The sequence below is a fragment of the Equus asinus genome, chromosome 20 (assembly GCF_041296235.1).
Source record: "Equus asinus isolate D_3611 breed Donkey chromosome 20, EquAss-T2T_v2, whole genome shotgun sequence".
Taxonomy (NCBI): Eukaryota; Metazoa; Chordata; class Mammalia; order Perissodactyla; family Equidae; genus Equus; species Equus asinus.
This window is the reverse complement of record NC_091809.1, coordinates 78,952,997-78,980,573: the sequence shown is the minus strand read 5'-3', so window position 1 is coordinate 78,980,573 and position 27,577 is coordinate 78,952,997. Positions and strand designations below refer to the sequence as shown.

At 48.7% G+C, this 27,577-nt stretch overlaps 1 protein-coding gene across 8 annotated transcripts in view; it reads right to left on the bottom strand.

Annotated features, from left to right (window-relative positions):
• The window catches only part of TENM4 (teneurin transmembrane protein 4), a 728,135-nt gene extending 703,680 nt beyond the window's left edge, over positions 1-24,455 (bottom strand). For 6 of the 8 annotated variants that reach the window (XM_070490574.1, XM_070490568.1, XM_070490572.1 and 3 more), the window contains exon 1: positions 24,009-24,455. The gene's annotated coding sequence lies outside the window, so the exon portion shown is untranslated. Of the gene's footprint in view, positions 1-22,454; positions 23,261-24,008 lie in introns of those variants that run through there. The other 2 variants (XM_070490570.1, XM_070490569.1) reach the window with 1 other exon arrangement.
• Between the last annotated feature and the right edge of the window lie 3,122 nt (positions 24,456-27,577).

Sequence of the window (27,577 nt, the reverse complement as noted above, 5' to 3'; positions counted from 1 at the left end):
TGTTCTCCAAAGCAGTAGTCCCATTTTATATTTCTGTTGTTCCACATCCTCTCCAAAACTCAGCATGATCAGTCTTTTTAATTTTAGGCATTTGAGTGGGTTTGAAATCATATCTCATTGTGGTTTGAATTTTCATTTCCTTAATGACTAGTGATGTCGTGCATCCTTTCACGTGCTTACTTTAAAAAAAAAATCTTCAGCTATGACATGAAAATTTGACAAAAATAAGAGTGCTAGTTACCATTTACTAAACTGCTACCCTACTATGTGACAGATACGATGCTGAGAGTTTTACATACCTTACATCATCTCACCATCATCACAACCTAAAGAAGATGGCATTAACATCCAGTTTAATAGACGGGGAAACAGACTCATTGAGGTCAGGTAATTTGGCCCATGTCACACAGTAAGTCAGAGGCAGAGCCAGGTTCCACTCCAGGCCTCTGCTCTGCATCCCAGAGGGTGTGTCTGCCACTAACACTGCTCGCGTGCAAGACTTGCATCCTATATCCCAGGCACCGTCAGGACCCTGGAGCGTAACCAGACAACAGCACAAAAGAGACAGACACTGCAGACAAATGTAACAATGACACTTTCTCGCCACTCACACAGTCATTCCCAGTTTAGCCAAGATGCACTGTGGCTGAGGCCCTGATCAATATATCAATACTGTAGAACATTAAAGGCAAAACAGATATCTGGAAAGTAGTTAACGGAGAGCCTCAAATCTAAGGACTGTCATAAAAATGTCAATGTTTATCACATTTATGTTGTGCTGCAGAAATCACTTAAAAGAACTTTATTTTTGTTCTTTAAAGGCAGGTGTATTTCAAGTTGTTGACTCTTACGTAAGTGTTGGACATGTGACTGGAGTTTTCTTTAGCCCAGAGACTAAGTTCTAGCACCAAAGGCAAGGCCGTGTGCTGAAAGGGAAAGCTGAGCAGCTATGAGCAGGCCAGCCAGCCTCTCTGGACTCCAGTTTCTTGCTTTAGGTTGTCAGTGGCTCCTATGGAACTGCTCCCTAATGCTCTTCCAGTGCTGGGATGCTGTTGTTTGTACTTAAAGATTTGCAGGAAACACCAAACATGAGAACAGTAATAAACACAACAATACCTAACAAGGAAAGCCTACCTAAGTAGAAGACATTTCAACTTTGCATTTGACTTTAAAACCTTGGTTTGAACTGTGGCGTCACAGTTCCATGTCTACAGAATTATGCAGCTCCTCCCAGAACAGTATTCACGTCTCCTGCCATCGTGGACGATGCTCTTGACTTTCCTGCTAGTCCTTACAATGTGACATCACTATATACAGTCTCCTTACAACATCAGAATAAAGTGCACGCTCTCTAGTGGCCTTCTGTCTTCCTGAGCTCACCTCATCTTACCCCACTTCCTCCGTGGATACACATTCCCAGAGCTTCCATTCTTTTCTCATGCTCTCTCCTCTGCCTGGGACTCCTTCCACATTTCCCCCCTTAGAGATCTTAACTCTCAGGGCCCATTAAGAACACCTTTCCTCTCCAAAGCCTTACTCCTTGGTCCCCAGGCAGATCTGGCCAGCCCTTAACTGCACTTTCCCCGCTGGAGTGTCCGCTTCCAGAGAGGCCCTTTTCCCACTGAATATCTGTTTGCAGCAGCAATGGACTATCTGTTTCCTCCCACTCACCCAGCACTGCCCAATAGAAAGAGAACACAAATATGACAAAGAATTATGCAGAATAAATAATATAAGTAATATAAATATAATAAAATATAAACAAAATTTAAAGTTCTATTCCAGCCACATTTCAAGGACCCAATAGCGGCATGTGACTAACGGCTACCATATTGGAGAGCACGGATATAGAACATTTCCACCCTTGCAGAAACTTCTACTGAAAAGTAGCAGTCTGGAATATCTCTTTGGGGAAGACTTCTCAATGGTGGTAAATTGCTTCTTAAGGTGCAATTGGTTTCCCTAAATAAGCAAAGACACTGGGGCTGTGATACTGGAACACGGAGAACATCAGGAATACTGATACTATTGGTTGCAAGATGCCACTTCCATCTGATGAGTCACACCAACCATATGGCTCCTAAGCTGGCTTTGAAGGTCAATGCAGCTCTTATGATCCTCTCCAATCTATTCTCCCTCGTACCACTCCATCACCCAATACAGTGTCCTCTGCTTGAGTCCAAAGGAAATAACTTGACGTCCCATTTTCCTATGTATCTGTATATGCTGTTCCCTCCTCCTGGAATGTCCTCAACTGTCACCCAGCCTAACCTGATCATGCTTCAGCACAGTTCAGGCTTCAACTCCTCCGTGACACCTTCCCTGAGGGCCTTCACGCAGAGGTGGCTGACCCTCTTGTATGCTCCCCTGTACGTTCACACCCCTCTTCAATCACTCCTTCACTTGGCTGTCTTCCAACACACTGTGACCTCCTTCAAGCCACGGGTTATCTTTACCCCCAAGTTGGCCCACCATAGTGCCTGGCAAATTGGACACTCTTGAAAAATATTAATTGAGAGACTTTGTGAATGAATGACTGGATACCCAAATTCCCAGAGAGGAGGTCTCTAGCAATGGAGCATCACCTCAATAAATGTGTGGCTTCCCCAGGTACCACGTCTGAAGAAAGCCAAACTCATTGGATTGTCTACATTCCAGGCCATATTTATAATAGGCTTAGCTTGTAAACATTTCAAGCAAAGGATGGACAGAAGCCCACGGATGGCAGCTGAGCCATTCCCCTGCCTTCAGGACAAACTCACATCTAAAGTATTCAAGGAGATAAAAACCTACCTGGCTTTTTAAAGGATTCAAAACTGCCCCCTGCCAGCCATGGCAATGTTGAATCAAGAACCGTGGGCACCTCCCTCTAGGTGCTGAGTCAGAGGCCTTTGTCTGCTCTGTGACTCACCCCACTGCTTATAGATCACCTGAGCGGCTGGGAACAAGGAAGCCAAGCTGCTCACGCCCGCGGGTGTGCATTCGGCTCCCTTCCTCCATGTTCGCAATGGCACCCACAGCAACCACGGCACAGGATGGATGTGATCCCCCCGCCTCATTAGAAAGCAGCCAGGTCCATCCCTAGCTCGTTCCTGGGAGTCAGGGACGGGTAGTGGGTGAGATGGTAAAATCAGACGGGCAGTCAAGAAATTAGCATTCCAGACTTGATGTGTGCTGTGGACTTTACAGTGGGTTCAAATCCCACTGTATGCTCAGCTACCTGCCTTGGGTGGGCCTGTCGCTGAATATGTCCTCAGCTGGAAGTGAAGATAACACCTACCTCCTGGGTTGGAGGTAAAGAGATGAGGCCCCACCACACGGTGGGAGTTCAGAACACATTAGACGCCATCTCTGTCTCCACCCCTTGGGCTGCTGTCCCAGAAACTAACTGGCTTTGTGAGTTGAGGCAAGGCCCTTCCTTCTCTGAGTCCTCAGTTTCCCCAGCCGTGAAGGTGAGCCAGATTATCCATCCGTTCCTATTCCGTTCTGGATCCACAGCATGAGGCTTTTGGGTGTGAGACTTCCGGTGTGATATTGTGTGTGTTTGTGTGTGTGTGTGTGTACACATACTCGAGAGAAACAGAAAGAGAGGGAACATGAGAGAGAAACCATTTTTTTCAGTTCCCTTAACGGAATAAAACAGATTGAAATATTTTGATTCCAACCCACCGTGTTCACTTTGTTCCATAGATTATTTTAAAAGCTTATCTTTGTCTTTTAGCTCTTTCAACAATGCAAATCCTTCTCACAATACAAGGTAAAGGTTTTCTCCCTCCTGATGACTTAACATACAAAAAATGTTAAATCCTTATTCTTTGTATTTAAATTCTTTGATGTTTCCAATAAAGCAGGTTGAACAGAAAACCCGCTCCATTTATCTGAGTGACTGACAGCTCAGAAGGAGAAGGCTGGCTTGCAGCTTCCGGAGAGGGTCACCATCAGTCCTGCCAGCCTTCCACCTTGCCCGCCTCTCTAAGACGGGAACAGTGATCCCAGCCCTGTCCCTTCATCAACCCACGGAGTCAGCACTTCCCAAAGACTTTCTGACGGAATCCTACTCTTAGGAGATGTTCTGCAGACATTAAAAAAAAAAAAACCTCTCATCTTGGAAATTTGGGAAGTCTTAGGTGATATTTATCTCTCTTGGAGACCCACATTGGCATAGTAAAGGCTCTGAGAACTCCTGCAGCACAAGAACACGTTGAACCTGTCCAATCTGGCATTTCTCAAACTTATTTGGACACAAACAGTTTTTTTGTGAGGTTGTTCTTCCTCGTGGGAAAAAAAGCTGTGACGCTCCGCCACACACCCACACACCCCCTACACATGCAATATGGAAAAAATGCTTGAAACCCAGTTCCAGGAGCTGGTATGGGGCAGAGGGAACAGCATGCACTCCAGAGTCAGAATAACGGGGTTCAATCCCAATTCCATAAGCAGTGTAACCTAAAGGATGGCACTGCTCCTTCTGCAGCTTCAGCTCTGCCAGAAGCGAAAACTGGGCCGACCACGGCTACTCCTCCAGCGCTGTGTGCGCGTTAGGTGGGAGGCGAGGCGTGCATGAAAGGACCTGGCACACGGTCGGTAGTTTTAAACTGTGACTCTCCCTCTTCTCTCCTCTTTGCAAAATCACAAGCGGAGACATTTGAAAACACGCCGGTCATTTTTTAAAAGGCTCATAAAATTTTAAATCAAATTATTTCACGTAAGAAGCCTTCTTGGAATGTCATTCCATTACCTAGTCTGCAAGTTTTCATAAATAGAGTCATCCAGAAAAAAAAAAAAAATGGCAGGGCTGCTTTACGACATATATACGTGAAGGACCCGAGGATTGCATATAGCTATCTGCAATTTAATACCAAAGAATTTGCCCGTGTCAAATATTACTTTATTTAACGGAACGTGATGCCACTTGATACAGTCATAAAGTGCATTCCTATCAAAATACAGCTGTTATTAACATTACTAACGATTGCTTTATCCCAGTGCATTTTATAGAAACCATAACGATGGGCACTTTTGAAATAAGTGTCCCTGGCTAATTTTCAGAGGGCTATCTCCCACAGAGAGTTCATACGATAATTCCACCAGGGTTTTCACACAAGGTAGAATGAGGAGTTTAAAATGCTTGAAAGAGAGTCATCTCGAGGTCACCAATAATTAAATAGGAGCTAAAGGAACAGCACACAGACAACGTGTAATCTTCCCGGCTCTGGAATAAAAACTGCTATCAGAGAGACATGGCCTCTGCAAGGAGACTCGATCTCAATCGACAGCAGGATCCCGTTCAAGCCTCGATGTCTATTTCAAAATCCCCATTAAAAGTCTGTGATGGACTTTAATTACGGGAGGCAGAAGATAAAAGTCTGCTTCCTTCCCTCCCGTTGTCCGGGGTGGTTAAGAGCTGCCAGTCATCACCCTCCTCAAAGAGGCCCAAGGTGCGGATCCCACTCGAAAGAGGACGGCTGGGCTGTGAGGGAGGGGCTCTGACCACACGAGCAGGGCTGATGGAAGCCTGTTAAAACGCCTCGGGCACTGCAAAGTGCTTTGAAAGAACTTCTTGCTAACAACAGTGACAATTTTCCCATTATTCCAAGATACAGTGGTCAGACCAAGGGACTCCCTCTCCCCTGCTTCTCATTTCTCTGCCTCCAAGGTCCCTCTTCCCACCTCTGCTCCCTTCCACACTGTTTGGAGATGATTTGATATGGTGCCCCGTAAGCTAACGGGTGGCATTAGCCTACACACACACACACACACACACACACACACGTGAAAGACAGCAGAGGAAGGAGCCCATTTCAGAAGAAGCACCAGCTGTGGAATCAGAAAGATCTGAGTCTGAATTCCGGCTCCTTCATTTCCTGCTGTGCGGTCTTAGGTAAGTTACTTAACTTCTCTGAGCCTCCATTTTCTGTCTGTAAAATCGAGACAAGACTACCTGCCACCTAAGCTTAATATGAGACCCCTGGTTCATAACAGGATACCTAATAATGTCATTCCCCCACAGGAAAGCAGAAGCCTTGCAGTCAATGTTTGTCTGCCTCCATTGTTTCCTTTATAACAACTCCCTCCGCCCCAAGAGAGAAACTTGCTGGAGAGGCCAGCTGAGAAAGAAAAATGTTAAATAATTCAGAAGCACTAACATCAAGTCTGATGTAGGTATAAAAATAGTTACAAAACACCACACTCCTCTTGTTTTCATTACAGCAACCTTGGCTGCCTGGTAGGAACAGGCGGAGCTGGGGTCTGGCCTGAGGCTGGGGCTGAGGTAGGGGAGCCTCATCAGGCCTCTATTTTGGCTCTTCTAATTACTCATCTTTGTACAAAGACAAGGCTGCATTTGCTTGTCACCTCTATATGTTAAATCAGCCTTCGGCTAGACTGGCTTGTTTTTGAATTGACGGTATGCTCAGCTGGGCTATTGGAGCAGGGAGAATTCTTTACATCCTGCCTTCTAGAGAGGACCAACTGGTGAGCTCTCCAAGGATGCCGGGTCTGACCCCAAAGTTTAGGTTCAAAGGAGCAGGCTGATAGGCTGCCCTGAGTCTAGTCCCTCTCAGGGTCCCAGGCCATTGGCCTATGTCGCTCAGAGGACTATGCTGTTCCCCAAAATACATATTCTGGGAAGAGAACAGGAAGCATCCAGCTGAAGACCTACCATTTACTAAGTATCTACCACGTGCCAGGCACCCTGCCAGAAACTTTACCTATATGGCCTCCAATCGCCCTCATCACAAAGGCCAAATTAGGTAAAAGCCTCTACATTTCACAGATGAGGAAACTGAGGCTCAGGGAAGCTAAGGGACTTCCCCCCAAAGTTCCACCAAAGAGTCAGGGCTCAGACGGAGACGGTCTGACTCCCCAGCCTGTGCTCTCTCCCCCAAACCCTCCGCAAGAGCAGAGCATGTGGAATGAAAAGGCCTTCATGAAATATTCAGCTGCATTTGTAGCTCCTGTCACGTCCAAGCCAGATCTGAACGCTTACTCAGTGCATTTTCTCTTGCAAGGGAGCTACATGGAAACAAATTTCCAATTCATTCTTAACAAGTCAGGGAAACAGGGCCTGTTGTTGGCCTGCTCCAGGTATGGGGCAGGTCTAGGCACATGCCCGGAGAGGTAGGCACAGAGGGGTTATGGGAGGCCAGAAGCAAACCCGCCACTTCCAGGAGCCTACCAAAGTCTCTTTGGCTGACTTTGTAGGAGAGCAGAGGGAGCGATCAGTAAGAGAGAGGAAGTCTGGAAGGGAGAGGAATAATAATGCTCGCAATATTTCTAGTCCTTTCAGGAAACATGTTCTCATCCTTCAAGTGTGACCCGAACGCTTCCTTCGCTTCGAAGTTTTCCTTGCCTGCCCCAGTCAACCTGGGTGTGAAAGTTCTTCCTCAGCAGTGTCTTCGTGCCAGGCTCTCTGCTGGAAGCTTGATTAATGTTACTCCATTTCACCCTGAAATCAGGTACTGTTACTCCGTATTAAAGAGGAAGGAACTAAGACTTAGAGGTTGTTTAATCTGGCAAAGGTCATACCAGCCAGCACAGAGGATCTCAACCAGAGACAGACCCCACAACAAAGAATTCTCTAGTCAGTGGCACCAACGCAGAGAATGCCTGTGCTAGAGATGGCTCAGCCAGGATTTAAACTGAGGTTTGACTCTTAAACTCGTGGGGTCTAGTAACACTCTTAACTGTATGGTAAGAACCTTGAGGTCTGAGTGGAATCTCCTGCTCTCTGTCTTGAATGACACCGACTCCGGAGCACAGCTCACTCAGCAATCTCCTGGTTTGTTTGTTTTTTTTTTTAAGAAAGATTAGCCCTGAGCTAACATCTGCTGCCAATCCTCCTCTTTTTGCTGAGGAAAACTGGCCCTGAGCTAACATCCGTGTCCATCTTCCTCTACTTTATATGTGGGATGCCTGCCACAGCATGGCTTGACAAGCGGTGCAGAGACCCACACCCAGGATCCAAAACCGGCGAACCCTGGGCCACTGAAGCAGAATGTGCAAACTTCAGTGCTACGCCACCGGGCCAGCCCCTAATCAGTGTACTTAATAATGGTGCTGAGGATCAAGATGAGCAGCCCCACCAACGGGAGCCAGCTATTCTGTAACTGAATCTTTAAAGAGGACAGTGAGTCCGACTTCCCAGCCCAAGCTTCTCCTCAATACCCTGACAGACCATGCTTGTACTCCTCCCATGATGAGGAGCTCACTCCCTCCACAGGCAGTCTGGTGAGATGTTGTCCCTGAAGCTGAACTGAAGCCAGCCCTTCACCCAGCCCCAGCCTACCTCAGCCTCTGGAGCCCTTGGGGAAAGACTGGTGGTTAGCTCCTAAGGGACCAGCCCCAAAGTCCTGGTCATGTTCTCTTGACTCCTGGAATGGTGAAGTAGAAGAACACAGACTTGGAGCCAGAAAGATCCAGATTCAAATCCTGGCTCCATCACTCACATGGTTGGTGATGGGGCATCACAGTCTGCCTGGCAGAGCTGCTAGGTTCAGCACACAGTAGGGACTCAGCACATAGAGATCCAACGGCCTGACTATCCCAGCTGGCAGGGTCCGTTCACGTGGACCTGGCTTGCCCCTCTGGTGTGAGTTCTGTGACATCCGCTGGCTTTCCCCTCCCACATCCTCTCTTTGGCCTCTGCCTGCCTGTCTCTGGGGTCCACTTCTCAACAAGTGAATTTAATTCCAAGATCATTAAGGGGATGGGAAACTGAGAGGGTGACAACTACAAATCAAGAAATGACAACCATGAGAGTTACCATGGCAACACTTTAACTTGAAAAGTTCCAAGAATGTGCTTTAAATTAGAGGTAGACACACACACACACACAGCTGAATGTGGGGACCTTAGAAACCTGGCCTGATGCCTGACACCACCACCCAAACTCCAGTGCAGAGTGAATTTCCCACCCTATTTCCTAGCTTCAGTGGGAGGTTATGAAGGGAAATTCTCCTTCTAGGAACCCAAATTAATTCTTGCTATTAGGAGTCATTCATCAGTGCAGGCAGGTGTCAGGAGAGGCTAAACATCTCCTATTAAAAGTTTCGGCTGAAAATTCAGAGACATCTGAAGATGGTGCATATTTTGCTCCTACCACCAAATGGACTGAGCAAGTTCCCCACAGGCCATTTCCTGGGAACTAACTGTAAACCACTCCTGGGGAGAGACGTTTGCTTTATGGTCAGTGGATTTGTGGAGGAACCCTGGCTCCCTGACTCACTGGTGGGGGTCCTTGGGCAAGAACTCTAACTCCTAGGAGCCCCCTTTCCACCTCCAGAAAATGGGAAAAGAAGACCTCAGCTTGTGGTGAGGACTAAATGAGGAAATGTAGGCCAAATATGGTACGCAACTCAACAAAGATTAAGAGCCTCTTCTTGGCAGGCACTCTTCAAGGCACTGGGGTGACCTCAGTGAACAAAAGACAAAGATGGCTGCCCATGGAGATTCACAATAGTCATGAGAGACTAAAGAGACGAATGAACAACACTCAGACCACATATGAAAACAGAACTCTGACCCTGGACCTCTGCAGCAACCAGCCCCAAGTGGTAAGGACTTGGTCAACAACCTGCCAGCTTTCCTAATTTTTGCCCTGACTTCCACCTCAAGACCAATGAGAGCGAGCCAAATATGCTGCCCAAACCAATCACAGAAAATGCTCGCTTCTAGTCAGCCCGCCTCCAGCTTCCTCGTGCCAACCACTTCCAATCAAAGCAGCCCTAACTCGGTCCCTGCCTCCACCATGACGCTTTCCCAGCTCCCTGCCTGCCTCTGAGTCACACCAAAGGCGAGGATGGTGGCTGACTCCCTTGTGTTAGCAATTTCTGAATAAACAGCCTCTGGCTTGTTCTCATTTGGGTGGTCTTTATTTATTTCCATAGTCAATAAGCATAACAAAGAAGTAAATTACAGAGCATGTTCTGCCCTTGACACCTCCCCCCTACCCCAGGTTATTCTTAACACAGCAGCCAGCGTGATCTTATTAAAATCATAAACCACAGTATTTAATACCATGGAAAGAAGAAAACGGACAGCAGGGTAAGAGAGGTAGAGCCCTGGGAGCGGGGAAGTGGGTTTACCAATGCAATCAGATTGTCAGGGTGGGCCTTGTTGAGAAGGGGACATTGGAGCAAAGACTTGGAGGTGGGCAGCTAGCCATGTAGATGTCCAGGGGAAGAACATTCCAGGCAGAGGGAAGAGTCCTGAGGCAGGAGAGGGCCTGACATGTTCCAACAAAGCACGGGAGGTGAGGGACCAAGGGCAGGAGGAGAGGTCGGCCATGCAGGGGAGACCTGGCGAGGGAGGAGAGCTTTGCAGGTCTGTAAAGACTATAACCTTTACTCGGAGGCAAATGGGGAGCCATTACAGAGTTCTGAACGGGGGAGTGACGTGTTCTGATTTACGTCTTAAGAGGATCACACTGGCTGCTGTGTTGTGAATAACCTGCAAAGGGCAAAGGCAGAGGCAGAGGCAGGGAGCCCAGTGAGGGACGTGACTGCAGTCACCCAGGTGAGGCAAGATGGGGGCTTCCACTGGGGTGGGAGAAATGCAGATGGTGAGAAGTGGTCAGGAGCTGCATACATTTTGATTATAAGCCTAAAGTTTGGGAGACACTAACATAGTACCTTTCTTCCCCATTCCCCTCTTTCCTTAAAAATATAGACACCTTCCCAGGCCCAGGAAGTCAATGTGGTCTAGGTCAGACCTACTCTAGGTCAACCCTGATGAGCATCTCAGCTAGCATGATGCAGTTCAACACACACCCGCCAGGAGCAGGGGCACCCAGTGAGGGGACATCTGCTCTGGGCCTCTCCAGTGGGACCCTGGTACTCCTGGTGAGTGACAGCTCCCCATATCAAATGGGAATGATGACAACCTGCCTGATCGAACTCCTGCCAGACTGGCGAGAACTTCACCTTGACCCAATCCTTCAATATATCCAAAGGCCTCAAAAGCTGCATAATCTTTGACCTAGCAATTTCAAGTAAAGAAATCGGGCTGAAGGAAATAAGTTGATGAATACACAAAAATTTTGATCTCAGCCTTATTTACAGCGGTTTAAAACTGAAAACAACAATAGAAAATTGGCTAAACAAATAATGATATATCCTTATGATGGAATACTACATAGCTATCAAAAGTCACGTTGGAGAGAAAATTTAATGGCATGGGGAAATGATCATGATATATTAAGGTTACAAGCAACGTGTGCAATCTGTTCCAAATGGGGGGGCCGTGAGGGGGAGAGTAGGATTGTACAGAGAAACAATACTGGAGGTAAAACCAAACTGTTAGGGGGAACTACCCGTATGTGGCAGGATTATGGGTTGTTTTCATTTGTTCTCTGGGTTATTTTCGGTTTTCTAAATTTTCCATTGTTTACATGTACTATTGGGCTCATCCGAAAAAAAAAAAAAGTCAAATAAAAACATGATAAATGTTATAAAATTTTCATAATACTTATCCTAGTAATAAAAATCCCTACCTATTCCACAATGTGCCATGATGCCTAATGAGTTTGAGGATATGAAAGAAGCCTGGAGAATACAACATAATACCTGGAAGTGGAGTCTTTCTGGGGAATATGATAATGGCCACTATTTACTATGTCTGCTGTCACACTGCAGCTGCCACCGAGGCCATGACAATACTGACAAAGAGATGCACAGAACTGACCGACTCCATTCGCTCTATGACACTCCATATCTTGTACTCCTGAACTTGGGGAGACGAGGAGGAGGAGAAAGCAGACGCAGGAAGGAAGATCTAGGTTTTAGAACCTGTAGGCCTTGAATCAGTAGCATCAGCCTCTCCTGGGGGCTTGTTAGAAATGCAGAATCTCCGGCCCACTCTCCAGTGGACTGAATCAGAACCTGAATTTTCACAAGTCCCCAGGAGGTGCCCTTGCACATTAAGTTGAAAAAGCTGTCTTCATGACACAACGTGTTTTCTCAGTTTGGGGTGGGTTTGAGATGATCTCAAGTAGAAGGATTTCTCAAGCAAATATTCATTATCTAAAAGATGTAAAATCACCCAAACCATCCAGAAGTGCAGAGCCTCCAGGCCCTCTGGCAATGTCAAGTCTCTGGCACCAACCCTGGAGAGCTGCTACCATCTGGCAAGCCTTTCACAGGGAGCCCACAGAGATCAGGCACTCCCTCTTTGATCCGGGGAATCCTGAGTTCCCGCTGGCTGGGTAGAGGGTTGTGCATGAATGGTTAATAGGCCTCTGCCCAGAAGTGAACATAAAGGGAACAAAACCAGGTCAAAGGAATATCACGGCATTTCCAGGCAAGGGCGAGGCCTTTTCCAGCTCTCTGAATGCATCTGTGATAGAACGAACGAACGAGGAGGGGACAGGCTGAGTGAGAAGGCCACTTTCCTGACCCGGATGCCCCAGTTTGCCAGAAGGCAGGGAAGGGATGAGAAAGAAGCCTTGATTACCATATCTGTAGTCCTATAGCTCAAATATATTAGGTCACCCACCTCACACATGAATTACTCAATATGGGACCCCTTTACATTTCTTTGAAGAAAGCAGAGGATGAAGATTTAATGAGGCTCTACCCTATGCACCATTTCTCAGTCCTGGCTGCACCTCAGCATCACCTGGGGTGCTTTAGAGAGCTCTGATGCCTGGGTCCCAGCCAGAGCCATTGTAGGGCGCTCTGGGGTGGGACTGGGGCACTGGTCTCTGGTAGGAGCTCCCAGGTGATTCTAATTAGCATGGTCAGGCTGGGATCCACTGCGTTGGGCACTGTGCTGAAACTCAAAATCTAGCACCTGACACCAGCTCAGAGAAACAGAGAATTATTATGACTAACCTGGGGCAAAGGGACAGAGCTGGAATCAGAATCAGGCTCTCCAGGTCTAAATCCAGAGCTCTTTGCTTTTTCCATTTCTACAGGCACCACCATTTTCAGAAAGCAGGGACGCCAGAGTACTCTCAGAACCTGACCTGCAAAAACCTGGAACAGGCTCTTTCAGACCCTGCCAGCCCCGCTCCACATCTCTGTCCACCACTGAACTGTGATGACAGCTCAGTCAAGGCTCTGGAAGCAAGAATCAGAGGACCAGGAGCTGAGTGGGCGAGAAGATAACAGAAAAAGTAGCAATGCCAAGAGATACCATCCACACAGAAGACACTGCCTGTTAGGCACTGTACAAGTTACTTCACGAATCCCACACCAACCCCATGAGAGAGACACGTCTATTTTCCATTTTATAAATGAAAAAATGATGGAAGCTCAGAGAGTCTAAGTAATTTGCTGGAATTCATACAGGTGCCAGGTGACAAAGCTGAGAATTCAACCCAAAATTCATTGGCTTTTTCCACTGTCTCTCATGGCCTTAGAAAGCGCTTAACTGAAGTATATGGGAGAACCATCCATAGTGGAGAAAAAGGAACCCCTGACTTAGCTGTCCCTCAATAGGTTACTTTTAAGGCTCTGGAAATAATGATGCTGATTCAACAATGACAAGGATTCACAAAACTGTCACAAACATTCTTCCATGTAACCCTCCCAACAACCCTACGAAATACTGGTTACGATCCCCATTTTATGGATAAGGAAACTAAGACATGGGGACATGAAGTGACTGGCGCAAGGTCCCATAGAAACAAAGTGTTAGCACTGGGAGTTGGGGCTGTCCACAAACTCAGTGCCTCTTTCAAGCTGCCAAGAGGTGAAGCGTGGAAGGAGATCTTTCAAGGTGGCAAAAGTGAGCTGGACCACAGGGTCCTGGATACTCCCCAGAGAATGATTCTGGCCAAGCATCCCTGCCCCTGCCACTCGGCAGTTCAGGGCTACTTTTCAGTTAGGAGAGTTTTTGTTATAATCATTCAACCTGCATAAAAGGAATGTCCGCTTTATTTATTCCTTGTGAGGGACGAGTGCACGGCTGGGAACCGTTGAGGGGTTTACACAGCATTAGGATGAAGTGCGTCCCAGGGAAACCAATAAACAAAGGAAAATGGTCCAGGCAGCAATACAGCTCGCAAGCCTGTTCCAGAGAAGGCATAAGGCGCAACGTTCGCCAGACATTGGTTCAGTCCCAGCTTTGTCATTCACAAATCTGTGTGACAAGGGCTGCATCCTGCAACCACTGGAGGCCCCACTCCTTCATGTGGAAAGTGGGGATCCTGCCAATCTCCAGAGAGCATCCTGGGGAATAAATGAGCTTACGTTCTAGAAGGCGCCATGCACCAGACCCTGAAATCATTTGCATCTTTATTTACCTGTATGTGCCAGATGTTCTCCTGACGTGAACACTTAATCCTCACAGCCATGTGATATGAGATGGATCTATTGCCTTCCCGATTTTATAGATGAGGCCATCGAGGCACAGAGGGCTGCCCAAGGTCTCACAGCGAGGAGGTGAGGGTCAGGATCTGAACCCAGTTCTTTCAGGCTCCAAAGCTAATGTTCTTCCCATAGTCACACTGCTCAATCTGAATCACCTGAGTACATGTAGAAACTGGCTCACACGGGCATAAGGAGGAATGAAGGTTGGACATCAGGAAGTACGTCCTGACCTTCAAGGTCGACGAACACTCGGTTGGATAAACTAGAAATTCCAAGATTGCTAGAAAGGGCAAATCAGGGGCAGCTGGGAGTCCTGCCCACGGAGCACAGCAGAGGACATAGAAGCCGCAGCAGGGTGCGCACTTGCCAACCTCTTTAGGTTAGTGCAGTTAAAAAGATAAAATAAAAAAGGTAAAACAAAATAAAACACAAAACTTAGAGGAAAAAGCTACAGTGATTCTCTCAAAACCATCAAAAATTCTATTAATTCACAGGTTACTACTTTTAATACTTTGTCTATTTCTTTTTAGTCCTCCTTCAACAAATACCTGCTGTGAAAAATATATTTGGGGTTTAATAGTACAGCATTCAGGACTTTTTAAAAATAAATTTTATGGTGGCATTTTCCCATGTCACAAAAACACATTTTCAAAAAACAACATTTAGTCTTTGTATAACATCCCACTGTTTGTCTCTGCTCTACTTGTCCAATCCAATTGTTTATCTTTTGTTTTCACTATTATAAATAACACTGCAATGAACATTTTTTCATTCTTAAATCTTTTCTGCCCATCTCTGATTATTTTCTTTGGCTAGATTCCTGGAATTGGAATACTGGACTAAAGGGAATAAGTGTTCCTAGGACTACTGAGAGTTATTGCCAAATTGCTTTCCTAAAAGGAGGTATTAATTTGCATTTCCACCAGCAGAGAAGGAGAATACCTGTTTCCCAGTACCCTGTTCAGAATCCAACACTGTCTTAGAAATAATCTAGGCTAAATAAGGGAAATAAAAAATGGTGGCATGAGTCTGCAAAGACACACCGTGTTTAAAAACCTACCTCCAGTCATATAACCCAGTGTATGGCTGAACCAAGATTTGAACTCAAGTCATTAGCTCCAGGAGCTGGGTCCCTAACTACTACCCAACGTACTCAGCCAGAGCTTGGGTTAAGTAGTGGTTGTCACACATCAGCTATTGTTTTAAGAAATTTTACATGAGAGTGCCACAAGGGTGGGGATCTATGCATTAGTCTTGGATTATCCCAAGCTTCTAGACCAACACTGTCCAACGCTATCCTTCAGCAATGATAGAAATGTTCCACATCTGCACCATCTGATAGAGTAGCCACCATCCTCTATTTGGCACTTGAAATCTGGCTAGTGCAACTGAGGAAATGAATTATTAATTGTATTTAATTTCAATTAAGTTTAATTTACATTTTGACTAGTGACGACCGCCCTGCACTGCACAGCTCTAGAATATCTAGCACATCACCCAATAAATATTTAAGTGACAAATTCATGGAATCTCCTAATTCCACTTACCTCTACCATACTTCCTGCAGGTCAAGAGTTTGCCTCTTCCACCCTCATCTCCAGGTCCATTTGTTCTCTCAAATGCGGGGTTAATGCTACTTATCTGCCACGTGGAGGTGATGTGAAGATCAGCTAATTAATGTTCGTTGGCAAAGAGCTGCATTGTTGACTGGTTCTCAGAATAATTGCATGTTAATAAAACATTTAAACGACCAATTCTCAGGCAGAGGGTAAAGCAGGGCTGGGTTTATTTAGTAAAAGGCTGGTTTCTCTGACTCCTCCAGAGCTGGATCCTTCCACTGTGGATCTCATCAACGCAAACTCCTTTCATTTGAAAGGTTCCACCAATCAGAAGACACTGAAATTTACCTTCGCAATAGTTTCAATGTCACAGTTTATGAGTAAATTAATAATACAAACAAGATTGGGGAGGGTGGATATTTAACCAACTTGAACAAATTGCTTTTAAGCTCTTAAGCACTTTAATTGCTTGCATGATAATGACGCAAATTTTTAAATGTCTTGATTTGCTCTCAAAGTAGGCCCAGGAAAAGGACCTCTAAAGGGAAACGCTTTGCTAAACACTCAGTTTTAATTATGTGGCATTCTAGAAAGTTACAAATTTGTCATTCTAGGAAAAACAAGGGTTTAGGAGCCAGAGAGGCCTATGATCAAATGCTAGTCCCAGGTGTGACCCTGGGCAAATGGCTTGCCTGACTGAGCCTCAGTTTCCTCATATAGAACATGGGATAACAGCAGGTACTTGACACAGCGGTGGTACTCAGTACGTGTTTGTTTTGCTCCTGCCCCATTCTTTCACCTCCGCCACATCCAACGGATGAGAGGATTGACCACGTCCATCAGCACTCTGTCTGCCAGAGGGAAGATGCCAGTTCTCAAAACCTAAAAGGAAGGGGTAGTGCCAATCTACAAATATAAGACAGCTCCTCTTGACATCTGGTGGTCATTATTATTGCTTTCTGAAATAAGATCAGAGTAGGAAGTAGCTTGAAACCTTGCTACTCCAAGCATGGACCATGGACCCGCAGCATGCCCTCACCCGGGTGCTTGTCAGAAATGCAGATTCCTGGACCCCACTCCAGACCTACAGAATCAGAACCTGCACCTTAACAAGACTCTTGGGTGATGTGCGTGCATATGAACACTCGAGAAGCATGACCTTACAAAACATCAAATCCACTCTCCTCTCTCAACTGAATTTTATAGAAAGGGGAACTGCTTCCAAGAATAGACCAGTGTTTTACCCAAAGCCATGATGTATTAGCTGCAACTCTTTTGCTTGACCTTCAAGGAGTTCAAAGACCAGACTCTTAGAAATCAACAATCATTCCACAGCAAGAAAAGCATCTCTTTAAGACAAAAACATTCTTAAAACCTAATGTTCTTAAGGATTATAATGACTGATCAATTGCATCTGATACCTTTTCCACCGTGGGCCCAGGCTACAGGGCTCCTGCCCCAAGAGCCCACACAAGGCTCTAGGGGACAGTGAGGAGCGGACACCGCACAGCTGCCCTGGAGCTCCCGCTGCATTTCTACCCTGTTTCCTTTTTGTTTTCCAAATGAAAGAAAAGCCCTGATTTGATGTTCAGAACTTAACAAAGGACAAAAACATTCCGGCACCTTCCCTGGTGAAACTGGAGTCATGTCAGTATCAAAGGCAGCATGCAAACACTTGTCAGAATTCAGAGGAGGCCACCAGCAGAGCGGGTTTCCTCTATGGTGACCACACCACGGAACAACCCTGAGGTGACCTCTCCATTGGATCTAAAGGAACTCCTGATGTCTCCTGCTGAGCATGGGGACACCTTGGAAATGGGAGCAGTGAACTCCCCCGACTGGCTCCACTGAATTCTTTGTTCGACGACGAGTCATCTAACCACAGGGAACAAATCTTTTCTGGGTCACAGAAATCAGACACGTGAAAGAGCAAGACTGGCAAATCCACCCTCTGATTGAACTGGCCCCAGCAAGGAGGGGACGAGATGCCCAACTAGGTCCACTTTGGAAAGAGCATGTAGACATGTTAATTTATTCTTTTATTGTGCCTGGGGACCACGAAGAGAGACAGTTGGGCTGATTTTCCCAGTAAAATGCCATGTAGCAGGTGGGGATAAACTTGCTGTCCGGTAGTTTCAACTGTTTCCTTTGTAAGATTTCCTGGGCAGCGGCCATTCTAAAGCCTCTGCACCAAAGAAAAAGGAAAAGGAGGGGAGGGGGGAACCCACTGCCTCAGCCAATGCTAAGGACACATACACTTCTCTGAGGACCTGTTTGTCACACCACGGAGCCAGCCCCACCTACAATACAGAGGAGCAGATTTACATATTTCAACTCCATTGCTGGCTGAAGCGCTACAGAGAGTGATGATTCAAAGACAGCCAGGGAAGAAAAATGTTCTTAGAAAAAGGATTTGCCTGTGAGTTTAGCAGAACAGCTCAAAGGTATGCAAATCCTCTGCTTGAGGTTTGATTGTCACCCTATCTGCCTCTACCTAGCCTCCCAAGCCTTTAAGGGACTGCAAAGTAGACTGCCATATTCTGGTTAAAAAGATAAAGTAGAAAGTTCGGTGGACCCTATTGCTTCTCCCGTGTCACAGAAGTCTTAGAGTGGCATATGCCTTCAACCCTGCAATCGTACTTTCTAGGAACTCATCCTAAGGAAATACTAAAATTTCACAGTGTGTCCAAGGATAGTTACTGCAGCTTTGTTATAATAATAAAAAACTAAAACAAAAAGTCAAAATGTGGGTACTCTATAAACAAATTATGCCATATTAAAACATTGGGGTTCCATGTAGCCATTAAAAATGCTGCCACAGGGGGGAAATCATAACATGGAAAGATGTGTCATTAAATGAAAACAAACATTCAAAAATATTATAACTGTGATCTCTTTTTTTTCTACATTCATAAGGTCACAAGGTATAACTCCAAACATGGTGAAACTTATTTTCTTTTTGCTTTTCTCTATACTGCCTTACTTTGCTAGAGTGAACATATATTACATTGGTAATTAGAATAAAGTCAATAAAAGCTAGGAAAAAGAACTGTGACAAAGCAATATATATATAACCCACAGAGGACTAAGCAACTACATTTATACTGTTTCATTAGAAGCTTTCCTTATGGGAAATTTATAAGTTCAGAGATCCATGTATGCTTGTGCCCTGGGAACTGGGGCATGTGTTACTTTCAAGGTGGCCCCCATAGCAGTCTGTCAGCACAAAGCAAAGATGGAGTGATTCAGCTTTCAGTTACAATAAGCCAGGCTGATGGACTTCGTAAGAAGGCAGGTAAGAATCGGCCCCTTAGATCTGGAATTGATGTTGACTCACTCTGGTAGGCTCTTGGAATCAAATCTGCAAGGACGTGATTTAAATCCCATTGTTCTTTTGTTTCACTTTTTAGATTTATGGATGTGGGAGGATGCACTGGGACGGGAAGAGCAGGGGGCTTGGAGCCCAGGCAGAGTAGCTGTTCATTAGAACCCCACAGGCAGCTGAGTACCCAGGGGAGGATGTCTACCACGCGCTTATTCAATCTCACCGTCCTTCGACCCAGAAGACAGTTAAGGAGTGTGAGTGGGCATCTTAAGTTGAGTCCCTTGCTTGAGTTGCCCAACAATCTTTATCTTAAATTCCAAATCACCCTTTCCCATATTTGTAACTTTTGATCTGGAAAAATCAGGTTATGTAACACGCCAATCTGCACGAGGATGTAATTCTGTCAGAAAAAAAGGACCCAATGAGGGAGAAATTCTAACAAAACTGGAAATGACTTTTCTAAGAAAAGAGAAGATATTTTTGTTTCAAGCATTCGAGCTGGTTTTAAGTAGACTGTGGATGCAATGTTGCTAATTCTTTCGGGGCTGTTGATTTCCCTGCCCAACCCCCACCCAACAAATGCACAGAGTTGCAAAGGGATGAAGGAGGTGGAGGAGGATGATCATCTGTGCATGGCCTGCAGTGTGTCAGAGGTTTTATGGACATTAATCCTTACAGTGTTGTAAACTAGACAATGTTTCCATTTTACAGGCCAGAGAACTGAAGTTCCAAAGGTAACTTGCCTAAGGCCATATAGCCATGATTCCCACCCAGTAAATTAAGGGGTTAAAGTCACATCCCATCAACTTACTCCCACAGAACTACAAAGGGCTGAGGAGATTGTACCACATACAATGGGGTCTTTTGGAGATCCAAATCGCCCACTACTAAAATACCCCGTCTTCTATTGCAACACCTGTTTTGTGGGGAGCTCACTACCTCATATTTCAGATCATTCTATTCGCTGTGGAACTGTCTTCTGAGGTTCTTCTTTAGGCTGAGCCCTACTTATGCCCCCCTGGGGCCCGGCACTGAGCAAGGCTGACCCTTCCTCCTCCTCAGTCCACTAGGGTGTTTCTTTCGGCTTATTGCCCCCATTCTACTCCCATCCCCAAAGAGAGAGCCTGATGAGAATGAGATGCTGGCAGGTAAATCAGAGAAATCTCCCTTGAAAACCAAACCTCTCCATCCTTGACAACTTCCCACCCGAGAAGATGGCCCATTCACGTGCCCGCCAGCACCCTGCCCTCTCTCACTTAAAGACGCACGCTGGGAATAAACCCTGTCCTGAACTAGCCCTCTAACACTATGCGAACATCTAAATCCTAAGACTTGCCTGAAGAACCTTGGGTGTTCAATTCCCCAAACACTCACAAGGACCTACTGCACGCGAGGCACCTCAGAGAGGCACTTTCACCCCAGGAAATCAGCTCCGACTGGTCCATTTCCACTAGGCGGAAGGACTTGCCATCATCACTGTCACCAGAGAAAACTGAATCTTTCTTATTCCCTGTAACGCCTACAAAGAGGAGAATCCCGCTTTGTGCGATGTCAGGCCTCGCCGCACAACTCTCCTCCCCAGCCACACACATACACACACAAACTTGCTTCCACAGCCACCACCTGTGAAAACATCCCTCATAACTTTGGCGAGGAGAGCTCCCGGGCAAAGCTGAGCGGCAGGGCCCCCGGAACGCGCCAGGGGTCCCGAGGATGGGGAGCCAGGCGGGGAGAGGGGAGGGAGGCGCGTCCGGGACCCCGTGCCGCACCGCCCTAGGGGCTGGAAACCCGCCCGGAGCGCGGCGGTCTCGGCTCGGGTTTCCCGCGCAGGCCCCGCCCCCGGCGGCCCCGCTCGCGCGGACTGCGGCTCTGCCCACCCCGGAGCCCAAAGCCTGGGAAGCCTGCCGGCGCCGGCAGGGAGCGCGAGGCGGCCTCGGCCCACGCAGCCGACCCCGGCCCCCGCGAGGCGGCCAGAGGCCGGCGGCGAGGAGGGCTGCGCCGGGCCAGCCCCGAGGCAGGGGAGCCGGAGTGCGCCGCCCCTGCGCGCCGGGAAACAGGTTGTCGCCGAGCCCCGTCCCCTCCCCGCGGTCGCCCCGCCGCGACCCGGATTCCCGCCCTGCCCCGGGAGCGAACCCAGCCCCTCCTGGGCTCCCTCCTCCTTCCAGGACCCTTCCGGAGCCCCCCAGGCAGCCGGGTTAAAGGCGCCTGCAGCAAGGTCAAGGCGCGGCCGACCGGCACCTGGAGATTTTTCCCCGCCGAGCACGAGCTCTGCAATCGCATTGTTAAGGATCATGGCAGCGGCAGGAAATCCGAAGGGCCCCACAGGTCTGGGAGAGGGAGGATTCATTTTATACCGCGGAACACACTCAGACAGACCAGGGATTTCAGGGGGAGGGGATGCGGGGTTTCAGGACGATGGAATGTGGCAAAAACAAAACCCTCCCCACCCAGGCACAGCACCACTCCTGACTGCGGGGGGAGGAAGTTCAGGGCCACGGTGGCCCAGACTTCAGCGTTCCGCATGGCTCTGTCAGGTCTGGGGAGGCTTATCCTTCTACAGGCGAAAAACAAGATTTCAAAACACTCTACTACTGTGGTTTCTCTAAGCCCATCAACGTGCTACAGGCTGCGGCGGCGAGGGGAAGCAGCGAGATGAGAATAAACGCAACAGAAGCAAACTAACGTCCTCGTAGGAGAAAAGCGAGGGGACGGAAGCCATGCTCGACACTCATCCCCATCCCATCCCCATTAGCGCCGGGCTAGCCCAGGAAACCAGGACTAGGTCCATAATGGTGGTCAACCCTGGCAGAGGCCAGCCGTCTCCTTCCCGCCAGAGTGGGCCTGGATGGCTGGGATGCTTGGCATCTCCAAGGGGGACCAGGCATTGCGGGCAGGTTCCTAAACACGTGAAGGGCACTGGGTGTGAAAGGTGGGGAGGGGGCGCTTGAAGGGGCACAGAAGCGGGGCTTGGGGGTTCCCCAGGACACAAAGTCAGTTTTCTAAAACAACGTTCCCTAAAAGGCCCCCCAACACCCGCGAGGGGAGCATCGGGCTCTGAGGACTCAATGGACCCCGAGTTCTGACCGGCTTTTTCTCTCTGATCAACCTCGGATCCTCTACCCTAGTCCCTGCCTCCATAACCAGCTCTTGGGGGACAGCAGCACCAGCCCCCAACGCCCATGGCAGAAGTGGGCCCTGTGTTGTAAGGCGTCTCCCTGCCCTCCGATCGGTCCCCGGGTAGGAGCGCCCAGTACTTACAGTCTCCCAGCAGGCAAACTTTCAGGCTTATCTTTCGCGAACCGGGCGCTCGCATCACGGTTCTGGGTAATCACCGAGGCAGTTTATATAACTGCCCGCGATGCCGATCGGCAGATCTCTCTGCGTGCGCGGCCTCACAGCTGAGCACATGGGCACCCTCTCGCCTGGGCGCTCGAATCCCGAGCGCGCCCCGCCGCCGCCTTCCACAAAGCAGCAAGGCGATCTCGTGGGCTCGTCAAACAGCAAGAGTGCACGCAGGATACGGCAAAGCCCAGGCTGCCTCTCTGCGGCCCTTTCGCTGCATTGGCGGCTTGAGGATAACCGCATCTCTACAAACCTTCTCGCCAGAGCCGGAGGGCCAGAGGGTGGGAGGGGGTTAGGAACCCGGCGGGGGATTGGCGCAAGAGGACTGAGCACCCAACTGAGTAATAATATCCCCCGTCCACATGGACCAGGGTGCACACATCGCCTTAAAGTCTCTCCCTGAAAGGGGAGCCAATTTCCAAAGTTAGAGACCACGCAGTTGAATTTCCAGTACTTTCCAACATCGCCTAGGCGGGGGCAGGGCAGAGAAGGGGCGGGCAGGGGCCAGCGAAGCCTACCCTACTGCTCCCCAAGGAGGACTCACCAGTTGAACCTCTTCTCGCCCCCAGTAGTTGGCTGTATATTCCCTGGTTGTGTGAACACACACACACACACACACACTCCGCGACACCACCTTCCCGTCTGCTCCTCCAATATAAAGGCTGCATTTTTAAATCGAGAGGAAAATGACTAAGGAGCTCGGTGATCGCATTTCAACCCAGAGCACATTTGCCGAAGCCAGGGGTGCGAGTAGTCACACACACCCAGGAGCGCTCCGAGCGTCCACCCGGTGGCTGCAGCCTCAACGCGCTTCGAAGGGACCGTCCACACCGCTGCAGGGCGGCGGGCGAGGAGAGGCGAGCGCCGCGCGGGCTGTAGAGGGCGCGGGGCTGAGGTCGCGTCTCCCAGTTCTCCGCTCCAACCGCGACGCGCGCGGGGCGCTGCAGCCGGCGCTCGCCCCGCAGGGCAGGCTGCAGCCACCGGAGCCCGGCGCCGCCTCGCGGGCTCCTTCAGCGCCCGCCGGGGCCCTGGGGCGGGCGAGTCTGGAGAGGGGCTGCGGGCGCTGAGGCCGGGGCAGGGAAGGGGATCCGGGCGAGGCAGACGAACCTGGGGCGCGCCGCCTCCCTCCCACCCGCTGTCCCGAGTCCCGGGCCCGCGCCCACCTCCCTGCTTTCCCCCAGCCCTTGCTCCCGGGCTCCAGTCCGCGGCGGGCTCCGGGGGCTGCGGCGGCAGAAGCTCGGGTCTCCAGACTGCCTCGCCGGCAACCCGCTCCCCAGCCTCCCTCTCTTCCTTCCTCGTCGCGGGCGGGGCGGGGTGGGGGGGTGCAGACGAGCGTCTCCCGGAGACCTGGACATCCGCGCGAGCTGCCCCGACCCTGCCACAGTGAGAGCGCAGAGGTGCGAGAGAGACGGCGAGGAGCCGCCGCGGTCCCCAAGGCGCTTTTCCGTAGAGCCGATCACGCCGTCTTACCGTGGCTGCAGGCTGCCACCGCCAGGGAAGCAGGGAGGACGGCGGCAGGGAGGAAAGGCGCCCCGCCGGTGGCTCCTCTCGCTCTCGGCGGCGCGGCTCCTCGGCTCCGCGAGCCCAAGCAGGGTGCCCGGGAAGGAGCAGGTCCCGGCTCCGCGCTCAGCTCCAGCGAGACCAACAATAGCTCCCGCAGGGAGCCGAGCCCCAGAGAGACTCCAGCCGCGCGCGCACGCCCGGCTCCCGCTCTCGGCCGCTCCCGGCCGGCGTCCCTGCCAGCACTGCTGCCCCACATGAAACAGCTGCAATCCCGAGGCTTCTGGGGGGTTGGGGCGGGTGTGTGCGCGCGCGCGCGTGTGTGTGTGTGTGTGTTTAATAGCTTCCCTCCTCTTCTTCCCCTCCCTGCCTGCTCGCCTGCCTGCCTCCGTCCCCCACCCTCGGTCTCTTACACACAGACAGAGAGGGCGAGGGAGAGACACACACACACACACACTCACACACACGCACACGCACACGCAGGTTACATGAATGGGAGGCGAGAGCCAATCCTACGAGGCTGGGCGAGCCGCGGCGCACAGGCGCTGGGAGCAGGGCCGCGCCACGGCGCGGGGGGGCGCCACGCAGGTGATGCGCGTCCTCCGGGGCCACTCACTCACCCGCCTCTCGGCCACCCCAGTCTCTCTGTTCTCTCCAATGACTTCCTCTCTCCCCTTCCCTCTTTTCTCTCTGCTTCTTTCTCCATCTTCTCTCCTTTTTATTTCCTTTTCTTTCTCGAATTCTCAGAGTTCTTCAGTATCTTGTTCTGTATCCTCTTTTACTGTCCTCGCTTTCTTTCTAGCCCCCTTTCTCAAACTTTCTCCTTCCTTGTCCCGACTTTTCTCTACTTCCTCTCCACTTCCCTTTTGTTCCCTTCCCTCCCGCTTTGGCTTTCTCCGCCATCGCTCTATAGGCTGTCTGGTCCCCTCTCCCTCCCAGCTTGTCCTGTCCCTGGGTCTCTCTGGGGCCCGTGGCCTCCTTCCCTGCCTACCCCCGATGTTATCTCACACCCCCAACACTTTTCCAGGGAAAGTCTCTCTCGCGTTGCTGCTGCAGCACAGCCAGAGGTAATTAAGAGCCGAGAACTTGAGTTCCTTCCTCAGGCACGCAAGATGCCCAAGGAAAGGCTCTCCTTCCTCAGACGACTTCCCCAAAACCATGGTAACAGCTGCTGAGTCGTGATAACAATCATTTAAAAAATAACTGCAGCGAACGTGGTCCAAGAGATTTCTGTCCTTTATATGTGTGGTTCCTGATCCCGGGCACATTTCCAAGAGAAGGGCATTTTATATGATGGGAGAGGCAGCTTGGTGCAGTGGCAACTTACAAGGGCTTTGGGGAGAGACTAGAGAAATTCCCATCCCAGCCCTGCAGCCTGCTAGCTGTATGACTTAATACAAGCCATCATCCCTCACCTAGTCTCAGTTTTCTCATCTGTAAAATGGATAATTATACCTACCTCACCAGTTATGGTCAGGATTAAAAGAGGGAACAAAGGAAAGAGAGCACTAGGCATATAGGAGATGCTCAGTTAATGTCCCTTTCCCTTCCTCCCATCTGTTTCTAAAATTCCCTTCCTGATCTTCTACTACATTATATCTCTATGATCTGAAGTGCTTAATGAAGGAGGAAATGTGACAGTGCTAAAGTCATACCAATGTGAAATAAGGTCTAGGATATTTTAAAAGCTGAGGAGACTGTCTAGCCATCTTCTGATTACAGAGGCATCACAGAGCTTATAAACTTGGGGTGCTGGAATGCCCCTTCAACATCTCCTGAGGCATCCCAGAAAGACAGGGATGGGGATAGGGGTGGGTGGGAGGTTTCCATGTGCTCTGTCCAATCTATCTTTTAAATCTTCATGATAACTGAACAGTGATCAGTGACGAGACCTCTGAGACTAACTAAAATGCCAAGTGTCTGATAAATGATAGCATTTGTCAACTTTGTGTCCTCACACAGACATCAAATGCTGGGCATAAGCTGTGACTGGGAGTCAGATTCAGTCCTTCGACAAATATTTGTTGATCACCTACACTGTGGTTTGCGCTGTGCTCAGCTCTGGGCATCCAGTGTGAGGGAAGCAGGCCCTGCCTTTGTGAGCGCACAGTGCGGTAGGCGTGTCTGATGAGTGTATCATAGGAAAATGAGCCACATATACCTTAAGAAGTGCCGTTTGTCTGGTGGGCAACAGCTTTCAAAATGTGAGGTCCAAAGCAGGGGGCAGGATAATAAAGGGATCCTTGAGAGTGAAAATTTTGGAATCCACTGTTCATTCATTATAGAATTTGACTTCATTTTGACCAATGAGAAAACAGAGGCCCAAATGCCAACAATTGTAGGGGAAAATATAATGAGAAACAAGATAATTTGCATAGCCACAAAGTATCTTTGATTAATTTCACGGGGAAAAATAGAAACTTTACAGTTGAAAAATCTGGCCAACTCCATCTTAAACAAGTAATTTTAAGTCAGCATCATTGGGAATATGACAAATAGGTGTCATGTACCTCCTGATGTGATGCACTTAGAAGGACAAACATCACTTCTGTGGTATTCCTACCAAAATGAATAACCTGAATCTAATCATGAAGAAATATCAGACAAACTCCAATTGAGGAACATTCAATGAAAGAGCTGTCATGTACTCTTCAAAAATGCCAAAGTCATGAAAGACAAAGACTCCAGAACAGATCCAGATTAAAGGAACAGTTTGGTTATCATGATAATAAACGCAACAAGTGGTCCTCCATCCGGAAATTAATGGGGCAACTGGTAAAAATAAAATCTGTAGATTAGACGATAGTAACTTGTCAGTGTTAATTTCCTGATTTTGATAATTACTGTTATTGTGTGGCAGACTATCCTTGTTTTCAGGAAATACACAACTGAAGTATTTAGAGGTTAAAAAAGATGAATAAAGCCCAATCCCGGCCTTCAAGGAGAGGCACAGTGTGGTGGGTTTCTGCCACAGGCAGAGGGTGAGCACAGAAGGGTGCCTAACCAAATCCTTGAGGATAAAGGAAGACTTCCCATAGGAAGTGCTATTCAAGCTGAGTTTTGAAAGCAAGGAAGTTATCTAGACCGTGAAGGGAGGGGAGACACTTTTTAAGTAGAGGTAACAGTACAAGGACAAGGACAAAAGCTTGAGGCACTCGCTATGGCCGTGGAGGTGGCAGGTGAAGGGAGTGCCTGGGGTGGAGTCTCGAGCAGTAGGTAGGTTGGGTCTTGAAGGGGCCTGAAGGAAGCTAAGGATCTCAAACATCCTGCAAGTTCAGGTATTGGGTGGTGGTGGGGAACAGAGGCTTATTAAAGGTTTTAAGTAGAAGAGACCTGTGATCTGAAGTGTATTTAGAAAAGGTGATCTGGCAGCTGTATGGAGAAATGGGTAAGAGGGTGTGGTCTGAGAAGACCAGAGATGCTCAGGTCATTTAGGTAAATGAGGTAGGTCATTTCATAAACTAAGGCAATTGCAGTGAGGTTGGAGAAGGGAAGAGAGACTGGACAAAGATCAAGGATGTAAAATGAACAGATTTTGG